Raw genomic sequence first — 8,924 nt, 5'->3', positions numbered from 1 at the left:
TAACAGATAAAATAAATGTATACAAATCTTTGTAAGTGTACATTTTAATGCTTACAAATACTTCTGTATATATTCTACTTATTTAGGCCTAAATTAGGCCTACATTAGGCCTAAATATGTTGTCCTTTCATATATTGTAAAGTTGAATGAGCCCATCAAGTCTTTGCTAACCTCTGCATTAAAAAAGACATAAAGCTGCAATATGGCAAGACCTTGATTATAACTACACTACAAACACTAGAAAGGATTTTTTTCAGCAAATATGTAAAAGGACCCAAGTACCAAAACGGATATTTTCTCTAAAGGAACACATGCTTTAATTCTTTCCTTTGCTGGTAAATGCAAGATTTAATCACTAACTTGCTCACATTTGTCACCACAGATACAATGACTTTCTTCTTAGGGCCAAGGTGCCAAGATGAGTGTTACTCAAGCATCTATCTCTACACAGGCCCACGTTTAACTATGCACACATCAAAAAAGCAGACCTCTTTTGTTGCCAGGGAATATTTTCAAGACTGGATGTAACAGCTGATTCCTTAAAGCAGTTGTAAATCCTTTGCCATTGTCCTTTAACTTAAAAAAAAAGTTGTTGGTACTACTAACCTTCATATTAACTTTGTCACAAGCTGTATATCTTGGTAAATTATCTAATCTCGGAATTCAATTTATCCTCTGTTAAAATGGGTGTTCCTTCATTTTAGATGGCTGGAAGTGTTTGTTTTTATTACATGTATACATAGAAATTTTTTTTAAAGAACCCCTTATAGAAATTTTTTTTAAAGAACCCCTTAAGTTGTAGTTTTATGATAATGGGGCATTGATTTTAAAAAACTGAAACGGAAGGTTAGGCTCCTCAATTTATGTGGCTCAGTGGATTGAGTGCCAGACTGAGAATCAAAGGGTTGGAGGTTCCATTCACAGTCAGGGCACGTGCCTGGGTTGTGGGCCAGGTCCCCAGAAGGGGGCGTGGGAGGGGCAACCACTCACTGATGATTCTCTTTCTCCCTTCCCCTCTCTCTAAAAATAAATAAAATAAAATCTTAAAAAATTAAAAACCTTCTGCACTACTAAATCCTAGAATAGAAAAAAAACTCACCTAGACAAGCTAATACTATCGCCATGAATGAGGTTTACAGAAAATGCTGCTTTCCATTTATTTAAGTGCTTTAAATACAGCTTTGAACTGATTTGAACTCCAATCAAACACTGTATGAAACTGATTGGCAGCGGGGCCAGGTGGAGTGTTATTAACTGAAGAAAGGTTCCTTTTTTTGTGTGTGACCACAACTATAAATCATATTCTAGGACTTTTTAGTGGTTTTATCCCCTTGACAAAAACTCAATTTTTCTGTAAAAAAACCCCCTAATTTCCATCTTACCTCCCCCGCACTGTGAGAAAAATGTTGAAATAATTAGGCACCAACCCGATAAAAAACCCCGTGTTTTTCTCTGCGGGTCTTCCTGCGGGGTAGTGGATCACCCACGACTCCAGCACAGAGGTAGCGGAGTTAAACTACAGTAGCCACAAGACCGCACTTGCCCTGGAGCTCTCCCGCCTAGCCAATTTCCGGCGGAGCGGGTGACAGACTCCTGCCCCGCCCCCACGAGTCCAGGATTCGTCAGAATTTTCCCGCGAAGCCGCAGGGAGCACGTGGGGTCCACTTCGCCAGGCCCCAGAGTGCACTGCAGGCGCGTACGTGTGCGCGAGTGTGACTTTACAGCCAAGCGACCGCGGGAAAATTCGAAAAAGTAAAAAAAACAACAACAAACGAGTCCGAGGCAAAGCCAAATTTTCAAGCCACAGAATTCGGGCGGTGGCGTCCTTTCCGCCACTGCCCCAACTGCTGAAGCAGCTCCGGCACAGACTACTGGGTAAGAGAGGCCGCAGAACGAAAGAAAAGACAGCTGCTTCCCTTGGGGTGGGGATCTGGCCTACGGGTCAGCCTGAGCGTGGGGGTAGGGAGGGAAGACTCGCGAGAATGTCCACCGTGCTGTGCGCCTGTAAGTGAGTGGGCTAAGCTCCCACCATGTGCATTGGGCAAAGAGGGGAAGTGGGTAGGGCACGAGGTGGGGCCAGCTTGCAGAGGGGCGGGGCTGATGTGGGGGCGTGGTCACGGGCTGAGCAGGCGGAGGGCTCACGGGAAAGGGAACCGCCTAGAGAGGTTGGGAGCTGGGCGTTAGTGTTTTGGTTCTGTCTGTTTGTTGAGGCAGGCGGCTGTATCTTCTTGAAGGAGGGGAGCAGAAGTGAATTTCTTCACCCCTCATCCGTGGGAGCTGTGAAAAGCTCGCCTCTTTTAACCTACCACCCTCTACAGTAGTCGGCATGCTTTCTGTACCCCCTCGCGCCATTGGCGAAGCCCAATTAGAGGAGCCGGAGGCGCGGCTGTTACCCCTCTGTCCTTCCGGTCTTTCATCCCAGTGGGTGGTTCTGATGGACTGTTCTCTCCCCACAGCCCTTTGAACGACAGGCCAAACGGGGTCCAAAACCCTTGAGAGATTTTTTGGGGGCGGGGGGGGGTGTTGTTTGTTGCCAAGCTGTGTGTGTGTGTTTATGTGGGCGTGTTTACACCCGTGAACCCTGTATAGTTGTGTTGTATGGGCTAGAGGTCTGGAGGGCAGTGGGGGAGAAGATTCGGAGTTTTTGAAACATGAGAAGTTGGGGACCAGAATTTTAAGGAAAGAGGCCAAGGAATTTTCTGGCCAAGACCTGTGTGTGCCTGTGCCTTTGTCCTAATCTGAAACTTGGAAAGCTCCAGGGCTCCTGGATTTACTCTAATCTATGCATTTTAGCGTAACCTATGCATTTAATGCATCTTAACTGAGATGTGATTGATTTATCAGCAGAAGATCGGGACACTTTTAAGCCACCGACTTCAGCTATTCTTGGGTGTCACTCGCCTTCAATAATGTGTGGCTCAGCACATTTTCTCATTACTCCCCTCAAGAGGGGAGGAAAGGTTGTTTTAAATGATAGAATTCATACCAGGTGTTGGGGTCGTTTATTACATAAGCTTAGATAGAAACATGTTCATTGTAACTTTGTCCATTAAACTTAAACCAAATTGATTCACATGGAAATAAGCGCATATATGCATTACTCATATACACATACGAGAAAGACTACATCAAAAAAGAATTTGGTTTTCCTAGTTATATCAAAGGCCTTTTTACCCCAGAGTGAAAGTTAGATCCAGCTTATTTAGACTTGGACTAATTATTCTTCGGTATATTATACATATTAATTCATGTTTTATTATTCAGTCATATTCCTCTTGATTTCTTGAAAAACATTTTGTAAGGTTTCAGTAAAGAGGGAAACTATATTAGAATTTTTTGTCCTGTTCTTTAATAGAAAGCATTAACTTGATTGGCTGGCTGTGGAAGATATGTTGCTGCATGCATGTGAAACTGTGTGTGTACATTTTAAAATAAATGGGATTTTAAACTAGTTCCATATTTCAGCAAGTAGTTCCAGTAACAATTATACGAACTTTGTATTTATGAAAACCAGCTACAGGGAGGCCAGCCTGGGTGGTAGAAAGTTGGATTGATTAGCTAGGCTGCAGATAGTGCCAGAGAAATCTCACATGTGTGGCAGTTCCAAGTTGGTAGTGGTGAAGCCTCAAATCAGGCTTGAAATCAGCATCAAATGGATTTATAAAATTTTATTTTAGGCCCTGGCTGGGTATCTCAGTTGGTTAGAGTGTCATTCTGATACACCAAGGTTTCAGGTTTGATCCCTGGTCAGGGCACATATATTTCCCTTTTCCTTTCTCCCTGAAATCAACAATTTTTAAAAAAAAACTTAATTTTATGCTGAGGTATGTATATTCTCTGTTTTTGTTTGTGGATCCTAAATGACTTTTTAAGATGAATGAACACCTGTAGGAGAAGTACATTGAGTCTGCAGTGTTTTACTAAAAATGGATGAGAAAGAAAAAGTTAAAAATTCATCAGAAAAGTTAGACAACAATGTAAATCTGCAGCATTTTATTTTCTACTAAATATCAAAAAAAATTTGTTTTGGACTCAGTTTGGAAGAGACCTTGCAGAATTATCTGGTTTATTCTTTCAGGTTCTTCAGAAACTCTTCTATGTACATAGAAATCATTTCCCTGTTAAGATCTTAATATACAAACATCTATAATCTTCCTGGTACGTTTCCCTAATTATAAGAAGGCATAGTTCTTATGGAAATCACTTTTTTTGAAATGACATACTTTGTTTTCTAAAAAATTAAGTGTCTTTTAGTTAATTTAGTAGATTTTTGAAATTGAGCAATGATCACGACAATTCAGTTTTAAGACATTTGCATCACCATAACAAGTTTGTGTATGCAAGTTCACACTCAGTGCTGGCTCTGGCTTTCAGCCTCAGGCAACCCATTGGTTTGCTTTGTGTCTCTATAGAAAAGACTTTCTGGACATTTCATATAAATGAATATATAAAATAAGTACTGTCTTGTGTCTGGTTTCTTTCACTTAGCATAATGTTTTTCAGGTTCATCCATGCTATAGCATGTATCAGTAGTTTGCTCCTTTATTGCTGACTAGTATCTCGTTGTGTGGATGTGCCACATTTTGTTTATCCATTAATCAGTTGATGGACACTTGAGTCGCTTCTACTTTTTGGCTGTTATGAATAATGCTGCTGTGAGAAATTGTATGCAAGTTTTTGTGTGGACATATGTTTTCATTTTTCTTGAATAGATAATGAGTGGAATTGCTGGGCTGTATAATGAGTTCATGTTTAACTTTTTTAGGAAACTGCCAAACTTTTCCAGTTTAGCTGTACCATTTTACAATATATTCCCACCAGCAATGTGTGTAGGTTTGTTTTTTCACATTTTCACTTGTTAATTGTGTCTTTTCTTGTAGCCATCCTAACGGGTGTGAAGTGGTATGTTCTTGAAATTTCAGTTTCTATTTCCCTATTGGCTAATGATGTTGAACTTATTTCCTTGTGCTTATTAGCAATTCCTGCACCGTCTGTGAAATGTCTATTGATGTCTTTTGTCCACTTTTGGATTGGGTTGCTTATCTTATTATTGGGTTTTAAGCATTTTTTTTGTATATTCGGAATACAAGCCCACTATCATATACATGTTTTGCAAATAATTTCTCCCAGTCTGTTACTTGTCTTTTCATTTTTTTCAGGTTATCTTTTGAAGCACAAAAATTTTTAATTTTGAGAAAGTTCAGTTTATCAGTTTATTTCCTTTTTTGAATCATGCTTTAGGTTTATGATCAATTGCAGCTAACTTTTGTGTGGGGTATGAAATAAGGGTGCAAATTCTTCATCTTTTTTGTATGTGGTTATCCAATTGTTTCAACACTATTTGTTGGAAAAAAACCTGTTCTTTCTTCATTTAGTTGTCTTGGCACTTTTGTCAAAAATCAATTGACCATAAGTTATTTCTAGACTCTTATTTCTGTTTCAGTGATTGGTATGCCTATTCTTATACCAGTAACATGCTGTCTTGATTATGATAGCTTTATAGTAAATTTTGAAATTAGTAGTATAATTCTTTAATTCTTTTATTTTTTCAAATTGTCTGGGCTATTCTGGGTTTTGTGTAGTTCTATATAAATGTTAGTATCAGCTTGTCACTTTTTCCATAAAAAGCCTGTTGTGATGGATTTTAATAGAAATTGCATTGACTCTGTAAATCTGTTTGGGGGAGAATTACCAACTTAACATGAATGTAGAATGTGTTGCTGTTTGTTTAGATCTTTAGTTCTGTCAGCCATGTTTTATACTATTCAGTGTATAAGTCTTGACCTCTTTTGTTAAGTTTATTTTGAAGTGTTTCATTTTTGATGCTGTTGTGAATAGACTTTTTTCACTTTTCATTTTTGGGTTCATTGCCAGTATATAGAAATATAGTTGATATTCACATATTGATCTTGTATCCTGTAACTTTGTTTATTCATACAGGTTTTGTGTGTGTGTATGTGTGTGAGACTTACTTGGAATTTTCTACATATACTAACATGTCATGTGAATATAGACAGTTTTACTTTTCCTTTGTATATAGATGCCTTCCCCGCCCCCCCCATAACCTCCAGTACGTTGCTACATAGAAGTGGGGAGGGAGAGGGGAGAGTGGACATTCTTAACTTGTTCCTGATCTTAGGGGGAATACATTTAATCTTTTCCCAATAGGTTCTTATGAATAACTGTTGGGTTTTTTCAGATGCTCTTCTGTATCTATTGAGATGACCATATGGTGTGTTTCTTTATTCTATTAATGTAATTTATTAGATTAATTGGTTTTTAAATATTATCCTAACTTTGTGTTCCTGGGATAAATCCCACTTGGTCATGGCATATAATTCTTACATGTTACTGGATTTGGTTTAGTATTTTGTTTAGGATATTTGTGTCTATGTTCATGAGGAGTATTGGTGGGTAATTTTCTTGTGATGTCTGTGTCTGGCTTTGGTTTTATGGTAATACTGTCATCTTAGAATGAGTTGGAAGTGTTCCATCTCATTTTCTGAAAGAGTTTGTGAAGGGTTAATGTTATTTCTTCTTGTAATATTTGATAGAATTCACCCATGAAGTTATCTGTTCGTGGATTTTTCTTCATGGGAAGGTTTTAAACTACAAATTAAGAACTGAGTCTTCATTTCTTTGATTTTATTTATTGTTTTTCTATTCCACTGATTTCTACTCTAATCTTTATTATATCATTCTTTCTTGCTTTGGGTTTAATTTGCTCTTTTTCTAATTTTATAAAATAGAAGGTTACATTATTGATATGAGACCTTTATTATTTTCTAATACAAGTGTTCAAAGTTACAAACTTCTTTTTAAGCACTGTTTAAATGGCATCCCACAAATTTTGATATGTTGTGTTTTTGTTTTCATTCAGTTAATGATATTTTCCAATTTTCTTTGTGATTTCTTTTTTGACCCATTGGCCACCTAACAATATAGAGCTATCCTTCTTACAAATGAACAAGTTTTTACCCTTTGCCAAAATAAGCAGATGTACAATCCCAAGAGTTATTGTATTTATTGCCAACTATATTGCTTTACAAAATCAGCCGTAGTCCCACTGAATATTTTTTTACCTGAAGACTAAATTGTAAAGTTAACTTCCAACAACTGGTACATAAAATAAAAATGGGAAGAAGAGAGAAGACAATTTGCTAACATACATAAATACATAAGTATAAAAGGCAGATATGCAAAACTACTAAAGTTCTTATTTCTGTAGTTAGCCACATAATTGATATCTATGGCTTATTTCCACTGTCTCTTCTGTACTTCCTTTGCCCTGAGCAAGGACTTTAGTTGATTGGTGTTTTTAACCAGGTTAATGTTCAAACCTTTATTCTTGAAGGATCTGAGCTGTAGAGCCTTCTCTTGCTCTAATCCCACTCAAAAGAGGCAGCTTTACACCAGACTCTATAGATGAATCAGAGTAGCACATATGCATATGGCATATGTTGCCTCCACAATTTAAAAAATTCCACCTTTGCATGTTGTGACTCTTTGCATGGTAGGTGGTGCAAGGTGGAGCTACTTATATTTCATCTTGTAGAGGATAGCTCAACATGCACCAGACCAGGAATGAGCAAACTATGGCTTATGGGCCAAATCTGGCCTGTTGCTTGTTTTTGTATGACCTGTGAGGTAAGAATGTTTTATGTATATATATATATATATATATATATAAAATTATATACTTTATATGTATATATTTATATATTTATATCTTAATCCTCACCTAAGGAGGATGTACTTACTAATTTTTTAGAGAGAGGGATGGAGGAGGGAAGAGAGGGGGAAAGAAGGAGAAACATTGATGTGAGAGGAACATCAATCAGTTGCCTCCCTTGTAGGCCCTGACTGAGGATCAAACCTGCACCCTTGGTATGTACCCTGACTGGGGATAGTACCTGCAATGGTGTTGGACAACGCTCTGACCAACTGAGCCACCTGGCCTTGGGGAAAAAAGAATATGCGACAGAGACCATCTAAAGTATTTGCTACTTCTTGCTCATCAGGTCTATTTAGCATTATAATGTCCATGTAGTAGATCAGTATGATATTTTATGTCAAGATAAATACCTCTAGTTCCTTCACCCGACTTGGCTTTCCCAGTGCCCAGCTTCTGCAGCTTGAGTGGATCCCCCAGCACTTGGCAGTTTCAGTGCAGGGCTCCCAGGTGCTTGCATTTCCTCCAGCGCTTGGCGGCTGGGCACACAGGACTCCTTCAGCACCAGGGATCCTTGTCAAGCATGGCTCCTCCAGTGTTTGTTCCTATAGCACTGCGGCCAGCAGCCCCCAACTGCCAACAGCTTACTATTGTGTCTCCCACCTGTGATTTTGTAACTGAGTGCCTCTGGTGAGGTATCTCCTTATGAACATTTTCCATGGCATCCTGCATGACAGGTGTCTGGATAGGTGTAGAATTTTCTGCAGTGTTTGGCATCCAGAAGAATATCCTGTTTCTAATTCTGACCAGTACCATTAGATTTCTTAGTAATTACACTAAAAAGGTTGGCAAAGCTAATGAAAGTGTTGTTTGCTGATAAGTATTTTGATGACTTGGTATTTTTTTGACACTGTAGCCAGTTTTAGCAATAGCAAATAAAAATGTTTTTATATGAAGTCACAAAGGGTAGATTTCTGATCTGGCTGGGTGATTTATTGGTTGAAGCATCTTCCTGCACACCAAAAGGTTGTTGGTTCAATCCCTGGTCGGGGCTTGTATGTGAAGCGACAGATCAATGTTTCTCTCTCACTGTCTGTCTCTGTCTCTATTTTCTCCTTCCTCTCTCCCTAAAATCAATAAACATACCCTCAGTGAGAGTTAAATAAATAGAAAGGTGGATTTCCAGCAAGTTCAGCTGGCACAGCACCCACAGAGACCTCACTGCCATTCAGTGAGCCATAGCTATGCACTC

General features: G+C 38.6%; 1 protein-coding gene across 3 annotated transcripts in view; it reads left to right on the top strand.

Moving 5' to 3' along the window:
- The first annotated feature begins 1,413 nt into the window (after positions 1-1,413).
- The window catches only part of FANCC (FA complementation group C), a 314,032-nt gene continuing 306,521 nt past the window's right edge, over positions 1,414-8,924 (top strand). For 2 of the 3 annotated variants that reach the window (XR_004902148.1, XM_036021475.1), the window contains exon 1: positions 1,418-1,875. The gene's annotated coding sequence lies outside the window, so the exon portion shown is untranslated. Of the gene's footprint in view, positions 1,876-8,924 lie in introns of all 3 variants that reach the window. The other variant, XR_004902149.1, reaches the window with a different exon arrangement.

The sequence above is a fragment of the Phyllostomus discolor genome, chromosome 3, assembly GCF_004126475.2.
Source record: "Phyllostomus discolor isolate MPI-MPIP mPhyDis1 chromosome 3, mPhyDis1.pri.v3, whole genome shotgun sequence".
NCBI lineage: Eukaryota > Metazoa > Chordata > Mammalia > Chiroptera > Phyllostomidae > Phyllostomus > Phyllostomus discolor.
The sequence above is the reverse complement of the archived record's forward strand: the minus strand, read 5'-3'. Positions and strand labels throughout refer to the sequence as shown.